The 25,902-nt window shown below is 41.1% G+C and overlaps 1 long non-coding RNA gene across 1 annotated transcript; it reads right to left on the bottom strand.

Moving 5' to 3' along the window:
- Positions 1 to 8,588: 8,588 nt before the first annotated feature.
- LOC144589640 (uncharacterized) lies at positions 8,589 to 21,634 on the bottom strand. The gene is made up of 2 exons (XR_013545886.1): positions 21,597 to 21,634; positions 8,589 to 15,370 (listed from the first exon to the last, which is right to left on the bottom strand). It is a non-coding gene; the product is annotated as an uncharacterized LOC144589640 (long non-coding RNA).
- Between the last annotated feature and the right edge of the window lie 4,268 nt (positions 21,635 to 25,902).

Genomic DNA, 25,902 nt, shown 5'->3' with positions numbered 1-25,902 from the left:
GATTTCAATAGCTCACTCCAGAATTTGCGTCCAAACATGGGAAGGGTATTTGTTGCTAGATGTATTGGGATGCACTGGGTTATCCTGATAGTGCCTATCCACACATGTCCAGAATGCTTCCCTGGAGTCTCACATCACTTACTGCCATCCTCCTTGGCCTTTCTTTGACACCTTCTTTCTGCCTAATTTCTTCTCTTTGTTTTACAGTGGACCCTCTACTTACAGAATTAATCCATATTGGAACGGTGGCTGTAAGTCGAAAAGTCTGTAGGTCGAGACTCCATTGACCTACAATGCATTGAAAATCCTGTAACCATCTGTTTTTGTTCCATTTTTGGTTTTTTTCTAGTCCGTAGGTCAATTCTCCGGCTGCAAGTCGAACCTAAATTTTGCGGCCAGAGAAGTCTGTAACTCGAAAAGTCTGTAAGTCGAGCTGTCTGTAAGTCGAGGGTCCACTGTACCTGGATGTTGGGTGTGAGGGGGTGGCCTTAAGGAAAGTATGGCCTTAGGGAAACATCATCAAATGACACAGAACCACAAAGTGTGCAGATCAGCATGCAGCAACCCAGCACTGGGGTCCACGCATGCAGCTCCTGTGGTGGAGCTGTCTCCTATTAGAGACAGCAGAAGACAAATACACCACTACCCAACACTAGTGTAAAAAAATCCAGAAAACAAAGGTTTTGGGTCCAACTTCGACTCTGGAGGTGTCTGCAGGAGATGGAGCAGGGAAGCCAGGCCACTGCCTGTGAGTGGGAGCCTGCTGGAGGAGGCGGGGCTTTGAAGCACCAAACACTTGTCTGGCCGCTAACCAAAACAGCACGAACTGTCAAACTGGCTATTTGTGCCCATCTCTAGTCAAAAGTGACAGTGCTGGGCTAGATGGACTAAGGATCTAACACAACATGGCACAGCTTCCTATGTTTCTTTGAACCCAGTTCTCAAGTCCAGCATTCTGTCAACTACTAACTAACTGTACCAGTTCTCATTCAGCCCAAAAGCTCTGTGTCTGGAAGGCCACCCATTCCCTTCTCTTGCCGCCACACATTTCATGTTTCTCAAGTTTTGTACTAGAATTTCTGAAGTGAAATTCTAGTGCATAACTCTGGAGGCTCTCATGCTCCAGACAACACATATCCAACTAATTAACTAGTGAAAGAAAGAAAGAAAGAAAGAAAGAAAGAAAGAAAGAAAGAAAGAAAGAAAGAAAGAAAGAAAGAAAGGAAGGAAGGAAGGAAGGAAGGAAGGAAGGAAGGAAGGAAGGAAGGAAGGAAGGAAGGAAGGAAGGAAGGAAGGAAGGAAGGAAGGAAGGAAGGAAGGAAGGAAGGAAGGAAGGAAGGAAGGAAGGAAGGAAGGAAGGAAGGAAGGAAGGAAGGAAGGAAGGAAGGAAGGAAGGAAGGAAGGAAGGAAGGAAGGAAGGAAGGAAGGAAGGAAGGAAGGAAGGAAGGAAGGAAGGAAGGAAGGAAGGAAGGAAGGAAGGAAGGAAGGAAGGAAGGAAGGAAGGAAGGAAGGAAGGAAGGAAGAAAGAAAGAAAGAAAGAAAGAAAGAAAGAAAGAAAGAAAGAAAGAAAGGCAGGCCAGTACAGAAGGTCCACAAATAGCACCCTAGGAAAGGAACATTTTCCCTCCCCCACCCAGTTAATTGCATCTAACTATCATGTATAATGGGCATCAATGCACACATAAAATGCACATTTGAACGTCTTAAACAAAATAATCAGCAAAGGCCTAGGTATGGTCCCCATCTAGCCCACAATCTTCTGCACCCATTATGTCTGGTCAGTGATTAGTAATAAGAATGTATTTGAATAACGATAAGAATCTATTTGATCTATTTTTCTATACTTTTAATTGTATTTATTATATTAGAATTTTATCCTCACTGTACTTTATGGTTTTTTATTTTCACCCCTATGTATTAATGCTGCTATTTTGTTACTTTGTGTTTTTTTGTTATTTGTTGTCAACCGCCAGGAAGGAAGGAACGAAGGAACGAAGGAACGAAGGAACGAAGGAACAAACAAACAAACAAACAAACAAACAAACAAACATTGAAGCCTGGGAAGCGAATGCATGGAACTGAAACTTGCCTGAAACCTGGGAAGCTGTTGCACTGGGTAGACATTCATGGAACTGAGCTATGCTTTGGAGGTGAACTGTCCATAATGATCAGAAGTGCATCTGGCCCCACTCACTTTTCTTTGACCCCCCCTCCCTGTATCTTTGACCTCACCCTCTACTAGAATTAAACCTATACATAGCCTTCCAAAAGTAGAATTCATTACCCTGGGCTAAAGATATTTCCCCACTGCTTCCCTGAAAAGTTTGCTGTGATCCTCAGCCCTGGCATGAAGCCTTAGTTGACTGACTATAGAGTGTTGACTCTAGAAGGGAAGCAGGGAGTGATATTGAGAAATTTCTGCTGCACACCTACAGTTCTCATCAAAGTTCTTGGGAGTTATTTTTTACAGAATGCTGGGCAGGAGAATTAAGCCAAAGGTTGAGCAGGAAAGAGGAAAAGAAACAGGAAGAAATGGCTAGAGAGACCCAGTGTGCCTGTGGGAAAGAGCTAGGTTTACAAGATGAAAAAGAAGAGTGAAATAGTGTGGGAAGTTGAAGTAAAACATGGGGAAAAATAACTAAGAAATGTTAGAGTTTGGACAAGGAGAGAAAGAAGTAAGGGAGGAAAAGCTCACATAAAATTGAAGAGTAGATGAAACAGACTATTAGGTTGGGAAAATGAGAAGCATGAATTATAATGAACAAAACATTTGTCTTCCCAGAGAAAACTTGTTGAGCAGCTTATTGCTGTTTGTTTTCACATAAAAGAGGGGATGATGGTAAAGGCTCGCCCAGTCTTGTCTAAAACTCCTCCAACCCTGTTGTTGTTAAGAGTGAATTCCCCAAAATACATCAAATCAATTTCTTCAATTTACTTGGGTCAGACATACAGATCAGTATTTTTTGTGTGTGTGTGAATAGTTTAATCTGAGGCAAAGCACAGCAGGCACAGAGCTACTCAGATTGCCACATAATATGTAGAGATATTCAAAGACCAGAGTTATGGTTTGAATTAATCTTAACTGTTTAATTTCACACTCCTAGGATCCATGTAACTCTTATATTAATTAAGGTATACATGCAATTTCTGGAGACCTGGAAGACATGTATGGATGGGTGGCTGGGTTATAATAACTATGAACTATTAGAATGTGGAAAAGTAACTTTTGCGTTACAGCTATTCCTCAGCTAGCGCGGTTAACAGGAGGTTAGAGATAGCCCAAAATAATACAGTATTTTTTTTCTCAAGCCCTGTTAGTGCTCTAATTCAAGAATATATGTCCCATCAAGTTGATTCTGACTTATGGAAACCCTTTCCAGGGTTTTCTAAGTATTAGATACTCAGAAGTGGCTTAACATTCCTTTCTTCTGGGGAACCCTGAGACTATATAGCTTGCTCAAGGCAACAACAGGCTGACTCTTCTGCTGGGAGGCACAGTGGAGAATTTGAGTCGTTGGTTCCATATCCAAGTACTCCTTATTAAGCTATAGGATCTCTCTCTCTCTCTCCTCTCTCTCTCTCTCTCTCTCTCTCTCTGAGTGAGTGAGTGAGTGAGTGAGTGAGTGAGTGAGTGAGTGAGTGAGTGAGTGAGTGAGCGAATAATGGCATGGGGAGGGACTGATGCCTTTTAATACGTGTTGTCATTATCCAAAGTATGCAAGCCTCTCCTTTCTTTTTCTATTCTTCCTACCATTCTCTTTTCTTCCTTTGCACCAGGCTCTTGTTTTTCTTAATCTGTCTCTCCCTGTTCCTGTCCAGTGATAGTAACCGCTAGTGAAGGAACAGAATAGTCTTTCAAAGCATGGGGTTCCTTGCTTGTAGAAAACTTCGGATGTTGGATGTTGGACTGCACAAGATCACACCTAGCTGTACAGATTGCCGCCTTTGAGCAAAACTTTCTACAATATCACAGCAAATCAGAGGTGCCATGAGAGAAAATACTATCTCCTCTGCTTCAGTCATTTCCAAATGGACCTCAGTCACTGGCCATGCTGGCTGGAGAATTCTGGAATGGGGTGATTCCACCTGCAAATAACTTCCAGAATCTGTGCTATTCCATCTGCTTCTCCCAGCCTCACAAAGAGCATTCCCTGTTGCATGCACTGAAGAGCTTCTGCAGGTACAACAGGACTCTTTTTGTTTTTGACATTGCCATGAGGTGTACAGTGAAAAATAATGTTGATAATATTGGTTGTCATAATGTAGTTTAAAAATGGAGGAAGTAGCTGTGCAAGCACATCAGGCAAAATCCAAAGAAACAAAACAAGATGGAGTATCTCTGACGTGGCCCATTTTAGGAAGGAAACAAACTTACTTTTGTATTTGCAAAGGCTTTCACGGCCGGGATCTAATGGTTGTTGTGGGTTTTTCAGGCTCTTTGGCCGTGTTCTGAAGGTTGTTCTTCCTAATGTTTCGCCAGTCTCTGTGGCTGGCATCTTCAGAGGACAGGCATAGCATTCCAGGGCACAGAGTACTGACTCCTGTCCTCTGAAGATGCCCATGGCCACAGAGACTGGCGAAACGTTAGGAAGAACAACCTTCAGAACACGGCCAAAGAGCCCGAAAAACCCACAACAACCAAACTTACTTTTTATTGCTCTTTGCTTGGTCCTCCTAACAGCTGAAGAAACACACATAGAAACTAATACAGGACTGGTAAAACTAAGCTGTTCATAAGAATGATTTCAAATGCTTTGAAAATGCTGTGCATGCAAAAAATAGCCAACACTTCAAAACCCTATAGCACCCCATTGAGTGAATCCTTTCCTAGACAATTGGCACAACTTTAGAACTGCTATGATATTTCTGGCTCCTTGCCATCCAATTTCGTCATTTTTTTTCTATGCTACTTAAGAGCAGTCCATCAAGTTGCAGCTTTAGCATTAGTCATCACCTTTTCAATAGAGTCCATGCATGTCTTCCTGTTGTACTTGTTTGTACACTGAGTAATAGAACATGCATCTCACCCACCTCCAATCCCCTTCTTTCTCTCCAGTAGATGCAAGTGGCAGGCTAATTCCTGGTAATCTCCACACTAAGTTTCTTTTTAAAAGGAAGAGATCAGGGGTCCATAGACAAAGAAAGAGGATACATTCCCATTGTGTTTTTGAAGTTTGAGGTTCAGGAACCAGAAAGCCGAGATATGTTTGAAATGTTTGAAATATTGTGTTCCTCACTGGTGTGACACTACCCAGAGCTTGGAAATATTGTGTTTCTGTTTTGGAGGGAGGGGTAACTGGCTGACTAGGGAATTCTGGGAATTATAGGAGGGAAAAGTCCTTTTACTGAACTCTAGCATTATCTAAGGATTGTGGTCATATTCAGTTGTTACAGGACGTCTAGCTTGGAGGAAGAAATAGCATTAACTCATTCTACCTCATCTCACATTTTATGCTCTGTGAGACTATTAGCACACACATATGAGGAAAAAAATGTGCCGTCGCATACACACATCTTAGTCAACAAGGAAAACTCATGTATTAAGGAAAATGTGTTAGAATGTATACATTGTGGAAAGTACATACAAAATAGACACACTTTTCCATGCAGGAAGAAACTGAGCCCCACAGTCCTATGCAAACTGGGGCAGAACAAGAATGTTTGGAGGAATTCTGAGGAAGCCAGCAAAGTGATATAGGCAGGTTTTTATAGCCCAGATATTGGTACCTAGGTGATCACTGAAATGCAGCAAAAACTATGGTGGCTTTAGGTTTTCAGGGCAGGTCTCATTATCAGAAGATTCCACCTTCAGGCTCAGCAGGTGTCTAAACATGATCCAGCAATTCCTTAAAAAAGCAGGGGTGTGGCAAGAGTACAGTAAGACCCCACCCTATTGCTAAAGGACATTGGTGATTAGCTGTCCATGTGGTTAGAGAGACTACAAGGAACATAGTAAGAAGCCATCAGATGGGCATGCTTGCAGCTCCACTGTAAGCCATCATTGTCTGTGATCTCACACTTGTAATGTGTAGAGCATTTCCACGGACAGCCATTATGACAAACAAGATCACTCTGTGGAAGCAAGTCAACAAAACTCATCATTCTAATTAATTAAAACCCAGTAATTAAAGAACAGCAACAAAGTAACTGTCCTTAGGTGCAATCTGGTGCATATTTACCTGGGAATAAATGTCCTAGAACAGTGGTTCTTAACCTTTGTTACTCGGATGTTTTTGAACTGCAACTCCCAGAAACCCCAGCCAGCACAGCTGGTGGTGAAGGCTTCTGGGAGTTGCAGTCCAAAACTCCTAAGCAAGTGGGACTTGCTGTCAGGTTGGACTAAAGTCACACCGCTGCCTTGACTTGGACTTGACTCAGATTTTTTTTTCAATGACTTGGACTTGATGCACAACCCAACCACCTCTCCCTTTTTTTTGGGGGGGGGGGAGCTTGTTTTTAATAGCAACTCAGGACTTGGGACTCTGGATTTGATACCAAAGACTTGAACTCAGACTTGGGTTGTGGACCCAAAGACTTGCCAACATCCTTACATGTTAGCAGCCATATGAACTGAAGGGCCCAAAACCCCAGATGATTGTGGATAATGAAGACATAACACCAAGGCCAGCTCTACCATGAAGCAAAGTTGGGTGGATGCCTCAGGTGGTTGTAGCCATGACATATTTTTCCCCTGTTCTCAATAATGCTGTTCTATTTCAGGGAACAAGCCCTTCATAATGCTAGCTTCCTATGTATCATGAGTCAGGCTCAGCACTGAACATTGAACACATCGTCCCTTCCTTGGTATCAGTTCCCCCCTCCTGTGCTTATTTGCTTTTGCCATAGTTACATAATATTTTGACCCTAGTTTAGCATTACGTGTGTATTTAAAACTAACTAAGATCACCCTTCTGGCTGGAATTCAAAAGTAGAATTTAACATGGGTTTTAAAATACTGTGCCGGTTTCAAAATATCTTGGTTTTCATTTACCAATTTTGTTTGTTTGTTTGCTTAAAAGGTGTACATGCCATCTTTTCCCCAAAGGATCCAAGGTGGCTTACAGTATTTAAAAGAAACAAAATTAAAAACCAAATAATAAATTATTACAATATTTAAAAACATTAAACAATTATATTAAAAACTCATCATAAGAACAATACCAAATAATAAATTATTACAATATTTAAAAACATTAAACAATTATATTAAAAACTCATCATAAGAACAATATTACAATATTTAAAACACAGAATAAAATGCTCCTTTAAAAAAATTCCACTTAGTTAACCAGCCATTAAAAGAAAAGCCTGCCTGAAGAGAGAGGTCTTTGTCTGCTTGCAGAAGGACAGTAGAGACGGGACCAGCCTGGCCTTTTGTGGGAGGGAGTTCCAAAGTCTGGGAGCAGCAACACAAAAGGTCCTCTTCTCTCCCCCCCCCAACAAATATGCCTGTGCAGGTGGGAGGACTAGAGAAAGGCCTATCCTTGTGATCTTAACAGCCGGGCAGGCTCATAAAGGGAGATATGGTCTTTTAGATAGATTGGACCCAAGCTGGTTAGGGCTTTATAGGTTAAGAACAGCACTTTGAATTGTGTCCAGAAATGGATTGGCAGCCAGTAGAGCTGCTGTAACAGGGGAGTTATAGTTCTCTGTAATATTGGCAGTTCGCATGTGGTACAAACCTATGGTTGAGGCAAAGAAAGGCCGGAGGAGAGTGGGAAGGAGAGATGCAGGATGATTGCATGCGCCCAATTCACAAAAAAACAAACATGATCCATAGAGTGACTATGCTGTCTGCAATTGAGTTTGAAGAGTGTAAAATATGTGTGTGCATGTGTATGCATGTGAGATAGAGAGAAACTTGAGATACAGTGGGGTCTTGACTTGAGAACTTAATCCGTATTGGAAGGCGGTTCTCAAGTCAAAAAGTCTGTAAGTCAAGTCTCCATTGACCTACAGTGCATTGAAAACCGATTAATCCCGTAACAGGCCGTTTTTGTTCCATTTTGGTTTTTTTTTCTGGTCTGTAAGTCAAGTCTCAGGCTGCAAGTCAAACCTAAATTTTGCGGCCAGAGAAGTCTGTAACTCAAAAAGTCTGTAAGTGAAGCCGTCTGTAAGTCAAGGGTCCACTGTATAAGTATACAATATATGTCAAAGAAGGCTGGCTGATGATGCTTTGCTGACCAAGAGCCTCATATGGCACCTTTCTCCTCAAAGTCATAACACACAGCACCCAAAGCCAGCCAAATTATTTTCATACAAAGCCATACATCTCACAAACTCTTCTCCTCTCTCCCTAGTAGGAAAAAAGAGGAATAGCAATAAATCAATAACAACTCCTAGCTAACTTCTCACGACACTAAAGATCTCTTGCCTGAGGTATCTACTTCACTTTGTAGAAGGACAGGCCTGGCCTTGGGGTCAAAGAATGAAGAAGGGCAAAACTGAGAAAGCCTGTTTGGAACTGGCATTCGATGAAAACCAGTCTTTCTTTCTTTCTTGCCTTTGAACAAGGTCCTCAAGATGGTGAAGACAAAATATAAAGATACATTTCAAAGTCCAAAGGGCTCTGCATTTTTTTTAAAAAATCAAGGGAAGCCTGCACGTGCTACCTTTCATTTTCTTCTCTGGCAATACGCACGTTTAGGAAGGAAGACATTTCCATGGCTGATGTATATACTGTATGTATTCGCTGGCATCGAATGCGTTGCTGACTACATATTAGCAGGCTTCAAAAGGCATTATAGTTGAAATGCACCCTATTCATAGCCAGTATTATTCCCCTGAAGATTTTTCATTAATTGTGGGAACGATGCAACAGATGTAAAATTAGGATATGCAGATTGGTTGCAACCTTCTAGAAGATAAAAGTCACCAGTTTCTGATGACTACATGTCTTGGCATCATTTTGGACTCCTTCCCTCAGGCTCCCGACTTCTTTGAGAAGAGAGAATGTCTCTTTCAGAAGGAGTGGAGATGAAATGATGAAAGCAGGAGGTCATTGACATTTGAACTAGTAACTCTTGCATATATAGTTACACGATTAACACTTTAGTCTCAGACAGGAACTTTGTGAACCACCCAGAAAACTGTTTTTTTTTGTGGGGGGTTGTTTTGTTTTTTTGTTTTACAGGCCATGAACTGCTTCACCTATTGTGTGACATTCTGTAAAACCAAGGATTTTTCCAGTTTGTTGCACTTGTTGGCTATCTCATGGTAGCATTGATCTGGTATGAATACATAAATGTGCTTCTTTTGCAAACTCTGTTTGGAATTCTCATATAGTCATAGGGACAGCCTATGGCCAGTGTGGACTGAGTGACAGACTAAAATCTGGGTTTGAATCCCCATTTGGCAATGGAAAAAATCACATGGGGGGGGGAGGCCGGTAAAACCACTCCTTAAATATCTCACTTTTCTTGAAAAATCAATAGGGTGACCATAAATCAGTTCCAGCTTGATGGCACATAACACACACACATGTATATTACTCAGCTCACCAATGCAGGGATAATTGCATTATTACCAGCAATTCTTTTGTAAATGACCATTGTTAATAAGGTAATTATTGCTGTCTGTATATTGTACATTTCATTGCCTTCTGGCTTCACTGGTTACCATTTCTCCTTTCACCTCTCACAATACTCTGTGCTTATGGCTTTGTAATTCAGGATAATATTCCATGCATCATTGAAGAGGGCTGTAGTCCATGAAAGCTGATGCCATAATAAATGTGTCAATGTTTATGATACAGCAAATTAAAAAGACTAATCCTCTGGAAGCAGAACAGAGGAACACTACAAGAGGGTTTTTTGCCATCTGTAAAAGAGTTCAAGATTAAGTAATTTTGTATCCTAGCGTTATTTCTGTTGGCAGGTTGGTTGCTGACCCTGGGAGCCTTCTAGCTCCGATGTCTGGGAGAAAAGCTGCATGTTGTTTCCCTCTGCTTCCACTTGCCTGCCTTTCTTCAGTTGTCTCTCTTTCAAAGGTAAGGATGTGATCATTCAAGGAAATAAATTGCATTTTGAACCACTTGTGAAGTGATCTGGTGCAATTTATTTCCCAGCCAAAAGGCCGAGAAGCGATTAAATCTGTGGGTCATATTTTGTTACATTGATAATTTTAACAAGACCTGCTAAGGTCTTTTCTACTGTCCATTCTACAGAAATTCCCTGGGAGAAATACTAATTTCTATATAACTTTGCTGCTTTTAGACAAAGTCCCAGGCATCACTCTCAAAGTGGTTAAATATTGTGCTGCTGTAATATCATACCATAGCCTCCTATCCTTGTGAGGCTACTGGTTGCCCTGGCTTAACGTTATGACAATGAACCTTCAATGATGCAATAATGGCTTTTGGCCTATGTTTTATCTGTGCTTGTTAACTACGTTATTAGATGTCTTAAAAGAAGAGGTTAACATGGAAGTTAATGTTTTAAAATGGATCACCTGTTTTTCGAGGTTATGGAAATTATATTTTAATTGTAATACATTTTAATTGTAATATATTGCTGGTCTTTGACCATAAATAAAATTAACATAACCATTAGCATAACATTTTCCAGCAATCACACAACACGGAGAGAAATGCAATCCAGCTTGACCTTGATCTGTGCCCAAGCTGGACCATTTTGGTCCATCTGTAAGGCTGCAGCTTTTTGGAGATTGGGCTGAAGCAATTCCTCAATAGATGGAAGAGTTGCTTTAAGGGAGATTGCTCCTGCAAAGTAATCCTTCTAGTGTGACTTCCTGCCATCTGATCACATTCTAAATCTCATTTTGTTAGATGTGAAAAGCGGCTTATGGTTGGCAGATATATAGGCATGAGAGAGAGACAGAGACACACAGAGAGAGTTGTATAGAATAAGCCCAAGAAAACAAGACATTGTAAAAAAAACCCCAAAAGTTTTATTTAAAACCTATATTATATGTTTTTCCTAGTTTAAGTGTGTCATTTCCCCCAGTTAGGTGCAGGTTCAAGGTGAATGAAGCATTCTTCAACTATTCTGACCATCCCAGATCATTTCCCTTTATACAATAATAGCAAACAAACATTAATGTATCACTTACTTAGGTAAAGGACAGGATTTTTCACTACTGGTGATGTGCTATGAAAATTTTGTACTTCTTTTAAATCCATACTGTTCTGTAATAGCTTACTTCTGAAAATGGAAATTACATATGGAACCTCCTTTAGATTGACTTTAATTATTTCCTGCCAGAATCAGTTTATTACTAGACAAGCATAAATTGGTGTTCATTTGTTAGGGAGTTGTAACATGTTTCCCGGGCTGCAAAATGAGTATAATAATGCTATCTTAGCACATGTAATTGATTTAAGAAATTTAATGACTGAATCTGTAATCATAATTATAATAAATGTTTTCAGTTCAAAGACCTATAACACTTGTGCTTTAGATTATACTAACAAGAAGGTGAAATGTAAAAGATACAGCTGCATGCCCTGGGTTTTGATAAAGTGGTCAGGAAGACCATGATCTCAAACTAGACAAACAGCCAAAGCTAACTTTGGATATGGACAGCTCCCTCTTTATAAACAAGGGCAGCAGGTGCAGGAAGAGGTGTGCCAAATGGGAAATCCATCTGAGTCATACCTGGGCTATTTTTTTCACCAGATTGGGCTGGTGGAGAATGAAGGGGAGAACTCCATTTTCATCTTATGTATGTAACTTTGTGGAGAGATAAGACCTTAAATCATATTGCCATTTGCCTTGGTTACTTGTGATCTCCTGGACAAAGTTTGTACTAAATAAGGAAAGGAACAGAGACTACTATAAATAGTCTGTAGTACAAAACATATTTGCCATCTATCCACTTCTTGTCACCTCAACATAGCATGCAGTAACAGCATAGGCCTGCATTTGAACCACATAAACTAAGGCTGTCATATTCTGAATGTATCATGAGCAGACAAGATTTCCTGGAAAAGACAATAATGATAGGAAAAAGTGAAGGCAGTAGAAAAAGAGGAAGACCTAACATGAAATAGATTGGTTCAATAAAGGAAGGCACATGCCCCAGATTTGGACAAGGCTGTTAATGGTAGGATCTTTATGCAATTATCAATTAAGAGGGTCACCATAAGTAAGAAGCTATTTTATGGCACATAACAACAACAAAACATACTCACAACATAGCTAGTACATCCTTAACAAAGACAAAAATTACATTTTTTTTCTTGGAAACAGATAAAGACATTAATAAGACTAATTGGTAAATACTCTCAGGAAGTTTCTTCTATATATAGCCCCAAGAGATCTTAATGAGAGAACCAGCCTTTAAAATTTTTGGTTTGGGATCAGAGCTTCAAACACTAGTAGATACTATTACAGATCCAAGCCATCCTTCATTCACAAGCAATTAGCTGCTGTTGTAAGTATATAAATATATAAAATGAAATTCTTCTTTTTTTTCTTCAGTAGTAACCCAAGTGTGGGGTAGTGGACAGAGTGAAGGACTAGGACTTAGGAGAACTGGGTTCAAATCCCCACTTGGCCATGGAAACTCACTGGGGTAGTGGAACTGGTAAAACTGGTCAGTAAACTGGTCTGTGATACAAAAATACTCTCCTTCCATCTACTTTACAGCCTTCACCCACAATAGAGCATGAGGCAGCAATATAGGCCAGCATGATACAATGCAGGTATAGCTTGATAAATTATGGTGATATTATGTAATGTCACAAAATTATACTTGTGTTACAGGGAAAAAAGAATTAATTATAAGTAACTCACTATATCTAGCTATTTCCAAACTGTGGTTAAAATGCAATACAGGTATATGCCCATGTCCTTATTTCCTTGAGGTTATTATCCTATACACATTTATTTCGGAGCAAGCACCACTGAAGTCCATAAGACTTACTTCTTTATAAACAAGCATAGGCTTGCACTTTAACTGTCATGGGAAAGAAAAAAAATCAAAGTTTGTGTTTTATAGGATTACAGTGAAGTCTTTGATAGTGTGGATCATCCACATTATGGCATTCCTGCTCATTGTGTACAGATATGAAAGCTGAACAGTGAAGAAAGCTGACAGAAAAGCTTCATGGATACCATGGAGCAACAGAAAAATAAGTAACATGGTTTAAGAGCCAATTAAGACTGAACTCTCAGCTAGAACCTAAAGTAATTTAAAAGACACCATCATACTTTGGACGTATTATGAGATGACAAGGCTCACTTGGAAGAGGCAAAAATGCAAAGAAAATAGAAGGCAGTAAGAAAAGAGGAAAGAGGAAGATTTAACGTGGGAAACATTGACTCAGTAAAGAAATCTATGCCTTTTTGTCTACAAGGTCTAAGAAGGGTTGTTAATATTAGGAACTTCTGGAGTTCAATCACTTGTAGCATTGCCCTAAGTTGCAAGCAGCTTCAAAGTACTGTCATAACAAAGCAACTTGATAGTACTTTTATAACTTCTGTGATGGGACCCCATTCACAAAGTCTGGTTCTCCTTAATTTTAAGGGGAAGCCTCCCAGCACAGTCTGCAGTTCCTGACTACCATAGCCATTCATAATATCCATGATAAATTTTCAAGACTTCTTTAAAAATACAGCCTTTCTTATGTGGAATGCAATTCAAAATTACAGGGTACATACATTAACAAATAAGCCCCAAGGAAAGAAATCCAAATAACTGGCTACAGAAAAGGGTATAACTATGTCTGGATACACAGTATTAAAGAATTCATTTTATTTCACTGCTATAATAGCATATTTTTAGCAGACCTTGAATTTAGTGTTGGCCTACAATAACACTTTGAACTTGTGACCTGTTTTGTTGGATGATAACAATGGAAGAGGAAAAAAATATGAACAATTCCATTCCTGAGAGCAACATTTAAATCTGTTCTAAAGACAAGTGCACTTTCATAGCAAAAAGAGAAAGAAACTAAACCAGTCACAGAAGAGCGGAAATGGTGAAGATCCTATGCAATGGTGTGGGAGTGGGGACATAGATGGGAAGTCACCCCCTCCCTCTCTCCTTCCCTTGCTAGGGAAGTAGACACTGCATGTGCTGTTTGCCTACTTGAGGAAACAATGTATTCTTTCATAAGATGCAGGTGTTTGATGCATTAAAGAAAAGGAGCTTTGTCCATGGTCAAGACAGTGGTGGCTGAATCGTTAAGAAGCCCTCCAGGCCTCCGGTGACAATGACAAGCCACTGAGACTATTGGTGCTTGCTTGAATTATTACTGAAAGCGCCATCCCTCTTCTGCTGGAATGAATGGAGACATAAAAGAAGGGAAATAATGGAATCATATGCCCCATGGGAAATGGCAGCACACATCACTGGTTATTTACGTAGCTGGGAGGTGGGTTACTGCTTGAAGGAGATCTCCAAAGAAATGGTGAACTAGCAAGAGTCCCAAGCAAATTAACACACTTCTTTTTGGTCTCCACACAGTAGTGTACAAAAATGACAGCTCATCAAATGCACACTTGATCTAGGCAGTGGAGGGATTAGAAAGTAAAAAATGGATGGCCTTTTTTCTTCATTTGTGTCAGAGCACCACAGTACAATTGATAGCTATATCAATTTTTGCCCAGTCGTCAAGCAACAAGAGCATTTGGGGTAGCTGGCTTCGGATCTTCCATAGTACACACTGCGGGCTACGGAATACACTGAGCCAGGTGTGACATTAGCTGTTTGTATGTGTAAAGGATTGTGTTAAGTGCAAAACCTGATCCATTTTCTTGGGTTCACCTTAGTTCTGCCAACTTCCGTCTGTAACCTAAAATAATACATGGCAGGAGCTGTGCTATGTGAGCTCCTGTGTCCGTAGAATTTGTCAATGTTACTGCTTTCAGACTACAATTCCCAAAATGCCTCTGCCACTCCTGCTGGCTGGGGACATTCTCGGAGTGGTAGTTCAGTAGCAAGTGAAGAGAGCTGAAAACAAACCATTAAAAAAACACAGTGGCCCAGATGTTCTCCCATCAGTTTTGTGAATTGTCAAAACAGTTGCCTTTTACACCAAACACTCCCTCTTCCTATCCAAGAAATAAAGAAAAACAAGGCGATGAACTCTGTGGTTTTGCCAGGGCACTGTTTTGCTTACTTTTGATCTTAAATCCATACCGTGTTCAGTTTGCTTCCTAACTGCCCTCTGCAGTTTACTCTTATGAGGTCTTCTTTGCCTCATAGAGCCTTGTTTTTCTTTCAGATCTAGTTCTTCATTGCACCTCCAGCCCTCCATGGTTGTTAACTGTGGGCTTTTTTCAGATGGAGCATTTGCACCTCCTTCTTCTGCTGTCTTTTCTCTTTGTTTGGTGATGGAAGATGCATGGTGTCCCCGTGCGACAATGAGGCAAAATTAGATCATGGCTCTCGTGTGGCTGAAGCCCTTGAAAAATAAGATGTCAAAGGTGTATTAAAATAATCAGCCAGTAAAAATATTGACTGCCATTGTAACGGAGCCCCAAGTATGGGGGCAAGGAATCCTAAGGAAAGGAAGGGGGAAAGCCTCTAAAGAATACTCAATACAATTTTGGAGAGGTAATCTGTAATAAAATATTACTAAATAGAGTCCTGTGGGTATGGGGTGCACGTTAGAATTTAGTTTATAATAAGCACTATTACTTGTATTTTTTCCCTGTATTTTTGTTGTTATGTATGTGGGTTTTTTTGTGTGTGTATTTTTTGTATAAAATAAAATTAATTATCTTTTTAAAAAAAGGAATCCTAAAAGAGACTAATGCTGCAGTCAATCCTACACACAATTTGTTGGGAATAAGCCCCAATGCACATAGTACAAGGGGACGGATCTCCGGGCAGACGTTGCAGTTGAGAAGAGCAGTCATAGCCAAGAATTGTGTCACCAAATCCCCATCTCACTTTCGTGCAGACCAATATCAAAGTGTTCCAGTTTGGTATGGGTGGGTGCCACAAATCCCAGGTGCCGCTCTGCATACTAAAGCGTAACATGTAGGCTCAGACTGTCAATGAAGCAATCCCAAGAGTCAAAAACATTTTTGGATCCAAACCTATGCAGAAGATTTGCAATAGTTATGCACTGTTATGGCCCACTTGAACCCTAAACCAAGCATGAGAAGGAAAGACAAGGTCTTGGTGAATGCCCAAAATCAACTGCACATTTTTGTACACTGCTTGGAAATAACCTGCTTTTCCAATGACTTACATTTTGCAATAATGAAGTTAAAATGAAGTCTCTCTCTCTCTCTCTCTCTCTCTCTCTCTCTCTCTCTCTCTCTCTCTCTCTGTGTGTGTGTGTGTGTGTGTGTGTGTGTGTGTGTGTGTGTGTGTGTGTGTGTGTGTGTTGTGTGTGTGTTTGAGGGTTTTTTTTCTCCTTGAACAGCCATGGCTGTTATTCAACATTTTTCAGTAGAACAAGAATGGGAGGAGGGGTGTCAGGCCTGAGCATCTTGGAGGAGAAAGAATGACAGGAAGGAGGGGTCTCTCATTTTGTGCTGTTGCATCACTGATGTCTCATTATGAATAAAGCATAGACAGTATAATAGTCTCCAGGTGCTTTTCCTAGGAAAATGTGGAAGGATCCTTTAAGTTTTGGCATTTCTTCCTCATCTCCTTTTCCATCCCTGCCTTTTCCATTTTCCGAATTATCCTCCAAAGCAAATCAGCCTCTTTACTGTCTTTGAGTAGAACAAAATAAGAGAACTGGTGATAATTAATACCTTATCCTCCAAGATGATTGTGATCTTTTTAGAACTGTGATCAAATCACACTGTTGGCAGTAACAAGACACACTCCCTCTGAATCCAATGGCATTTATTTCTGTATAGGCTTAGGAGGATGGAATACCTTGCAAAGTTTGCATCACACACAATTGTGTGATAGAAATTCAGGGGCTTGGCTTGGATGGCAGAGTTTTCTTGCCAAGAGGTATCCTGATGTTTGCAGAAGCAATACAGTATTGAGAAACAACAGAGTTTATTTAAGTTTACTGTATTTTGCACTGAATGTGTTGAAGCTGCTAATGTACATGCAATTCTGACCACCCAAGATGAGAAGAGGTGCTTGAGGAATTTTCTGAAGGGAACTGGAAAGCATTGTCCTGTATTTTTCAAGGGCACAATACTGGGAACAACAAGCACTGTAAGGAATCACTTACCCTGAATGGCAGCTACACTGACAATGAGCGGCTGACGTCCAAGGTGAGTATTGAGTAATGCGACAAGTCCTTATTTTAAAACAACACCCCAAGCTTTGCCTTTGTAGTTATCTCATGGCAACATGTAGTCTACAACAACTACAAATACAACGTTTCATCAAACTGCAATACTTTCAGTGGGGGTATAAGATTGGCACAGGCTGCTGCTCAGACACACACCCACGAGCACTACAGCTTTTGCTATTTAGGCAGTTTTGTTGAAGGATGTGTTGCATAGGGGAGGGTGTTATGAAGCCATAGCCATTTTTTGCATTCCTTTAATAAAACCTTATAAAATTTCCCTTTACTATAATATCCCACACTGGACGAGGCAAGCAAAGCTGCTGGCTAGTGAGATTGTAGGCCAAGCCAAGGGTGAAGCAGGAGAGGCAAGAGAGATAAAACTCACTCTAGCAAACACCCAAGCAGGGCAGTCCTGTAATCCATGAAGCTGCCTAAAGAATCAAACAGGGTCCAAACAACCCAGAACAAGGGATTCAGGTACACAGGAATGAGCAGAGGTTGTCAGATAAATTGCGTCTGACAGTGTGCTGAGGTTGCTTTCTAGCTATGACAATGGAGCACCGGCCAGCATACAGTGGCATGTGTTCATGTGGCAAGGGGTCTGGCACCTGGGTCTTCCTGGGAGAAAGAGCCCACGTGTGGGGAGACAGTTTACTCCCCCTGCAGCCAAGCACTCCATTTTAAGGCTTTAAACTGGGTTTGTACCTTCAGCCTTTGCTGCTGCTGAGGGCTAGGGATTCATGCCACCTCTTCCTCAGACTCAGGTCCTGAGCCCCCATTCGTCCTCAGGCTCCTAGGTCCCCAAGGATCCAGGTTCTGTGGGCAGAGGCTCAAAGTCCTTTCAGAACCTGAGACCTGCAGGGTCAAACAGGTCCCCTTCACTCCATGAAGCTTTGGAGTATCCAGTTCCTCAGGCTCATCCTTGCTGGAAGACTACACTGTTGAGGTCTTGACATTTGCTTAATATACAAAGTCTGTACCATATTCAATTTTACAGTGTTTCATTCAGTATTTTGTCATTGCCTGCATGGCAACAACTTCATAACGGACAACTTACATACATAACTGTTATTACTCAACTCTACGATCATGATGCTCTTTCTAACGACATTGAATAGAATAAAACACCTTATTTCTTTACTTGACTCATTAAATAAGCCAGTTTAAAAGCCCATTTGCAATTAACTACTTCAGCTGATATAATAATAACTGTGTGCTGTCATTCAGTTCTGACTTATGGTGAACCTTTCCAGGATTCTCTAAGTAGATTACTCAGAAGTTGTTTACCATTTCCTTCTTCTGGGGATGCTCTGGGACTGAGCAGCTTGCCCAAGGCCATGCAGGCTGACTCTACTCATAGGAGGCATAGTGGGGAATTGAACTCCCAACCTCTGGCTCCCCAGCCAGGTATCTAAACCACTGAGCTATCCAGCTAGCAAGCTGACATACTTCAGGCAAAATGTATCATGACCTCCTTGGCAGTCTCAAGCTCCCTCTCAATAGTGCTGGGGTCCCTGTTGGTTTACACTGGTAAACATTATTTGAGAAACTGATGGATACTTGTGGATTTCTGCACCCATCTGGGATTACATTGCCCAGCTGCTTGTTTTACTACATCTGTAGTAAAATAGGGAGCAAGCAAAGAAGCCTGAAATCTAGAGATAGGTGGAGCAGTAACTGCCAGTTTTGGTGCCCCAGGCTTTGCTACTTATTAAGCTCGAATCACATGGAACTGGTGTACATGGTGAGAGGATGGAGGATTAGGTAGGAATGCCTGGGTCTGAGTACATGACAGCCTTATCTGTTCCACACTAAGACCATCCATTTCATGGTTCCTTCTGCCTGGGGAGGATTGGCTGGAGGTGATATATCTGCTCATAAATTCATGAGCAACAGCAAAGGTTTGCACTCTCTAAATTTTGGCACCCTGGGTCAAAGCCTCACTTGCCTGCCCTGGTTATGCCTCGGATTATCAGGAAGACAGACCAAAAAGCAGAGCATTGCCTAGGAGACTGCCTTGGACCAAATCAGAGCATAACTTAGTAAGGACAGTCAAAATAATGGTCAAGATGGCAGACTGCCCTGAGCTTATAAAGCAGAACTGGGAAGTGTGTTAAGTGCCTTCTCATCTTCACCATTGGTTATGCTCACTAGGCATGGTAGGAACTGCAATTTGTCAACTTTGGTTCTGTGGAGAGAGATTCCTCAACTCCCCGTGGATTGTAGGAGGGGTTGAGGAATCTCTCTCCACAGAACCAAAAAGATATCACAGTGCTGTTAAATAGGAAACAAATAAAAAATAAATAAAATAATAAAAAAAAGCCAAGGTCAATATTAGCTAGACATTTCAGGTTACTCAAATTCTGAACCCATTACTATCAATCCTTGAAAGGAATGAGTTTTAATATCATTGTGAAAATGTTTTTTTTCCCTCTCTCTTATGGCATGAAGATGCCCATCCCATGTCAGATCCCTTCACTCCTAATTCAGCATAAAGCCTAAATCTCAGGAGTGAAGGCACTGGCAGCTGTCTATTAATGGGACCCTCATTTTTCTGCTGTTTTAGATCTGCCTGTGCTGCAGGACAAACTAAAAACAGTTTTTCCAGAACTGTGAAGCTGCTGGCAATGATGCAGAACTGAGATACGTTTTATTAAATTCCCAGCAGCTGTGAAGCTTTCCAACTTAAGCAAATTAGAACATTTATTAGATGATGTTGGCCATGGGGATTTTTTTTATTGTTGTTGTTGCTTGTGCTCTAAAGACCATTAACTTAGATCATTAGCAAAGCGAGCTCAGAGAGCCAAAAGAAAAAAGGTGAGAAAGCCAAGGTTCTGTCATAACCTGCACCTGCAAGAACAAGTGTATGAGAGAAGACCACAAAGCAATTAATGGCACCCTCTCACACCACTCCAGATTCATCCAGCATTACCCTTAGTGGCCAATTATTCTTGAAAGGGATGGCATACAGGGATGAGCAAAAAAAAATCAGCCCCACAGAAATTAAGACAATGATTTAGCAATGAGTCGCACAGATGTGCATTATTTGACTGAAACTATAAATGTGAAGGCTTTTTGGCTAAGGAAGGGATCTGTTCAAAATGTCTCTTGTAATTATTGGCATTGATTCAATGAGCGGAAGCTCACTGATCTCCCCACCCACATAAACGAAAGATGCCTTGTTTTTTCTTCTTCTTATGATTCTAAAATAACAGGTTAATCTTCCCTCATTTCAGCATCACCATGCTGGAAAACCAGATCCAGCTACTGTATTTTTGTTTGTTGTGTTGCTATAAACACATGAGCCATGCTGGGGATTAAACGGAGCAGATAAGGAATAAGATGGCAGCCCCCAAATACCAGTTACCACTGCTGTTTCAAAACAGTAAAACAATGCCTTATTGTTAGGCAAAGTGGGACAGCCCCTTCAGATGGTAAATCATAAGGGAAACACAAGAGCTATGGATTCCATCTTGCATGACAGCCCTTTGAAAAGTACTTTACTATCCTCAGGCATAGGGGAAGATGTAGTCCCATTGTCAATATTAAGGAAACATTCAACTGTCAGCAAGGGAAATAAAGTGGTGCCAGTCCACAGTGGATGGTGGACTGGCACCACTTTATCCTTTGATTCAGGCAGCAAAACATCTTGGGCTTATCTTGATTGAAATGTTTACTGCAACAGAATGTCACCTTGATCCAGAGAAATTCTATGCATACATTCTTCTTATCCAATTGACCTTGGGATGGAAGTATGCAGATGATGATGAAACACATTTATTATCTTCCACTAAACAGTTAGAATGTAAATTGACAGGTTCAAAGTATGGGACTGGGGATTTCCATTTAACATGAGGAAGAACATCTCGAAGGCATAAGCTGTTTAACAACAACAGTAAAACAGACTGCCTTTGGTGGTGATGGATTTCCTGGTGATCATGAATTTTAAATAGATGCCACATGACCACCTATGAGAGGCTGAAATCCAGTAGTAAGTAGCAACTGGAGTAGGCCCATTGAATCAGTGGAACCTACAAGGGAGTTGACTTATGACATCCCTATTGATTTAATGGGCCTAATCTAATTGTGGCTAACTACTGAATTTCAGCTAATGATACCGAAACAGAGGAGTTCCTATAATCACAGGGGTGGAGAACGCTGTTGCACTATATGTATGTATGTATGTATGTATGTATGTATGTATGTATGTATGTATGTATGTATGTATGTATGTATGTATGTATGTATGTATGTATGTATGTATGTATGTATGTATGTATGTATGTATGTATGTATGTATGTATATTGCAAGATATTAAAAGAAATATTGCAAGATATTAAAAGAAATGGCACAATAAATACAATATAAATAACGAAAACATTGTCTAAAACTAAACCATCAGTGGCACAAACAAACCTTCAGAATGAAGCAAGACTGGAGGCGAGGTATTCAATGTGAAAGGTGCCCCTGTAAAGTAGTGCTTTTAACTGCTTCCTACATCAGTACAGGGAGGGGGGCAGGTGTAGCTCCTCTGGGAGTTGATTCCATAACTTTGGTGCCACTGCTAAGAAGGCCCTACCTCTAGTAAATGACTTTTGGACTTCTCTCGGGGTGGCTACATGGAGGAGCCTGGTCTGAGAAGATCTGGTGGGTCAGGTAGATGATACTGGGGAAAGATGCTCCAACAGGTAATATGATCCCAAACCATTAAGGGCTTTATACATGAGTGTCAGAATCCTGACCTGATCTGGGACACAACAGGTAACCAGTGGAGGCTGGCCAGCAATTTTGCTCACAACAGCCACCAGTCTGACCACTGCATTCTGGACCCAGTGTAGTCTCCAGCTCAGTGTCAAGGGCAGCCCCACCTAGAGAACATTGAAGTTGTTGTTTCAGGAGATCACCAGTGCCTGCACTAAGGTCCCGAGGGAGCCCACATCTAGGTAGGGGCAGAGTTAGGCAATAAGCCTAAGCTCATTAAAAGCCGACCTACACACGGCTGTGATCTGGGAATCCCAAGGAAAAGCAGAGTCCAGAAGGACGCCCAGATTACGAATTTGATCCCTAAATGGAATGGCAGAGCCATTCAGTCTAGGGATTAATGTCCCAACCTTATCGGCTGCCCAGGAGCAAAATCTATCTTGTCATCATGAATGATGAGTGAATGTTTGTAAATTACAGTGTTCTGTGCATAAGAAGTAGTGCTACATTATATAATATGCTGATCAATGTAAGCCGCAAGTGAGCAAAATGTAGATATGGGCTGAATATGTCCCTAAGAGTGCAAATGTGGTCACTCCAAGTCACCCCAGACCCCAGGACCCCTCTATTTAACAAAAATCAGCCACCGTGCTCCTAAGGCTCATTTGCACTGTAAATTGAAATTTACCTTCCCATGGGTTGTTCTGGCCTTAAAAGTCCTTTTCTTTTAAAAGCCACTTTTAAAAAAAGGAAGTTAGTCTGTTTCTCAAAGAGGCCTTTTGTGAACTGAATCAAGCCCTAGATGGGACAAAACTGAGTGCACAGAGCAAAGTACGCAAATCCACACAGGCGATATGCACTTAAGAGGCCAACAAATTTGGGGGTGCTTTGGGGGGGGGAATTCATGGCCCTTCAACATCCAGCGGAGAGCAAAAAAATGGCTCACCCTGGTGTCAGGTGTAATTTTGATGGAGAATCATAGGAAAGTAAATGTTTTTAAAGTGTGGGACATTAAGAATACAGTATCTTTAAGTGACCTGTCCTTCATATTCTTCTAGTTCAGTGGGTCCTCAGATGTTCTTGGACTGCAACCTCCCAGAAGCCTTTGCCACTAACTGTGCTGACCAAGATTTCTGGGAGTTGCAGAATATCTGGGGACCCAACTTTGGGAACCACGTTCTAGTTCCTTTTTCTTGCATTTGATTTTTGGAATATAGGTATAAGTAACATGGAAAAACTATTTATGAGTTACATAATATGGGAAAGGACTTTTGAATACTGAAAGTACTATGGAGCTCTCTAGCCTTTGACTCTTACTTTGAAACAGTTTCTTACTGAGCTCAGAGATTGGTTTGAAGACAGTATTGCAAACATGGTGAATTTATGTAGTGAACTCCACTGAAATAATTTCCACTGCTCTTTTACAGCTGCACATATTCTCTATCACTTTATGGGTGTGCATGCTGCTTAGACAAATATGATAATATCCCCGGCCTGGCGAATCTTCCAGTCTAGTAACAACATGCAGCTCAAGTGAAAACAGTAAACCACAAACAGGGAGTGGGGACTAGTTAGGGGAGAATATGGGAAACTTATCTTTGGCTCATCAAAGAGCTGGAACGAATCCATCAACGGAACCTTAAAGCTATTACCCATTTTAAACAGGGAGATGAAATCATGAATAATGTGCTCCTGTGCACGCACTGCAGGTACCAGGTTAATGGGGATTGTCCCTCCCTTCTGCTTTTGCATGTCAAGGAACCCAGACTTCTTCATGCTGTTCTCCTAGTTTTGTGGCACCAGAACCTGGTGGAAGAGCAAAGATGGCATCAACAATAATACTCCGGTGGCTGCCTACGTGCAAGCAAGCCCCACTGAATTCAGTGTAATTTAGTTCTCAGTCAACATGCCTAGGAGTGCATTGCATTGTTTGCAGTTTTCTAACTAATATCAGCTGAATGGTGTTTGCACATCCACTGAGCTCTCTTAAAGGAGGGAGGAAATGTCCTGTTTTGTAACATTGTCCTGCCCCCAAGCTGCTTGCCATCTGGTTTAGTCCATTTCATCCAGCAAGTGAACTGTACAGACTATGGAAAGGAGGAGCAATTAAGGAGCAGGCTCTTTGACAGGCAGAACAAAGCTCCCTCTCCTTCCTCTTTCAGAGCATTTGTATAGTGACCAGATTCCCTCTGATTCATTGGGGCTAAAGGCACAGCTGCAGTCAGGGAGAAATATGCTGGGGCTTCGGAGACATTGCAATTGGTTTACACCCATCTCAGCTGGAAGCTCTTGCTATCCCAATCCTCTTGGTGGCCATTTACCTTCCTTCCTTTCCTCATTCTATCCAGTTTTATTCCCTCTTGCAATCTAACTTCAGGTCACTTAAGAAGAAAGGCAACAGAGCGAGGTGCTTGATTGTGTGCGGCACGAACTGAAAACAGTGGAAGTGGGGAGGTCTTGATTAAACAGCTGCAATCGGGTTTTTTTACGTCAGGAGTCTCTTTGTCTCTCTCCCTGGGCAAACACAGCCTCGGTGTGTTTTATCTTCTTGCTTCTCACCTGAAAAGCGAAACGAGCCTTCCTACGAATCTCTGCAGAGTGGTTGCACAAATCTGAATTAAAAGAAAAGAAAAGATCGTGTCCTGTAGAATAAAGGAGAGCTGACAGAAAGGACAGTGGTTGCAGAATAGAAATCAACATCATTCTGTGCTGTCAAGACAATTGTGATATCTGGTGACCTTTCCCAGGGTTTTCCAGGTAAAGAATACGCAAAAGTGATTTACAGTTCCCTTTTTCTGGGGGGCATCCTGGGACTGTGTAAGTTTGCCCAAGGCCACACATGCTCACTGGAGGCCCAGTGGGGGAACTGAATTCCCAGTCTCTGGCTCTGTAGCCGATACCTAAACCACTGAGTTATCCGGCCAGCTTTGTGGTACAGGAAGGAGTTTAGAATGGGAGCTCCAATGAAAAGTGTTAAATGCTTCTTTTCAAAGTCAAGGAGATGTGTAATAACTGATAACTAATTTTTAAATGTGCTGCTTATATGGTGGGAATAGCACTGATATCTTCCTTGTGGATCTCCCACAGGTGTCTGGGCTGGCCTCTATATGAAAATAATACTGGATTAAATTGGCCTGTGAACAACAGCACTTCTAGTTATGATGCTATTCCACTGCCGCATGAATTCTCAAAAGTAACAGTCAAAGTAATGGAAGAATCAGCCTAAGTATGGAGCTGAGCCCTCCAATGACTATGTAAACCAATTTTTCATCTGTTCAGTGGGTTTCTGGTGCATACCAGACAACCACAAGCATTTCACTAACCAGTCAGTGCTAACTGAGTACAAGTAAATGGCTGCCCATCAATTGTGTGCTTGCACTGAATTTTAACTTAGTGCTCTTAGAATAGCTTTCAGCAAATCTTCAAGGATACCTGATAAATTAAACTAGGTTCTTCAGGTGAGAATGAAATGCAAGATTAGACATCAATGTTTAAGACAATATGCATCTAAACTACTGAGGGCAAAATTGTACTATTATGTTGTTATTCTACCAAATATTTGTCTTAACAAATTGGAGTTGACTTATAGCCACCTTATTAGGGCTTTCAAGGTAAGTGAGAACATTAAGTAGTTTTATCAGTGAGTGTCCATGGCCAATCAGGGATTTGAATGCAGGTCTCCTGAATACATCACTCTGTCCATCACACCACACTGGGTACTATCAAATATCTAGTCAACATTTATTATTTTGCAAATTGTAATTCAGGAAAAGAAGAAGAGGGAACAGTAGCCCACCTGGATCATGATGCACTGTGGTAAGGGGTATGTCCCTTTCTATCATCCCAATTTAGTTTTAAATCATGTAACATCTAATTGAGTGAACAACTCATCAGCTTCATCCTTTAGTTGTCCAACCAAACAAATTTCACCTAGCCAAAATGGATTAATATGGCATGTAATGCTAGAGACAAATCCCAAAGCTGGAAAAGTTACTTTTCAATAATACCCCTTGTCAAGTGG

This window comes from Pogona vitticeps, chromosome 5 (genome assembly GCF_051106095.1).
Source record: "Pogona vitticeps strain Pit_001003342236 chromosome 5, PviZW2.1, whole genome shotgun sequence".
In the NCBI taxonomy this organism is placed as follows: Eukaryota; Metazoa; Chordata; class Lepidosauria; order Squamata; family Agamidae; genus Pogona; species Pogona vitticeps.
This window is presented reverse-complemented; position numbering and strand designations above follow the sequence as displayed.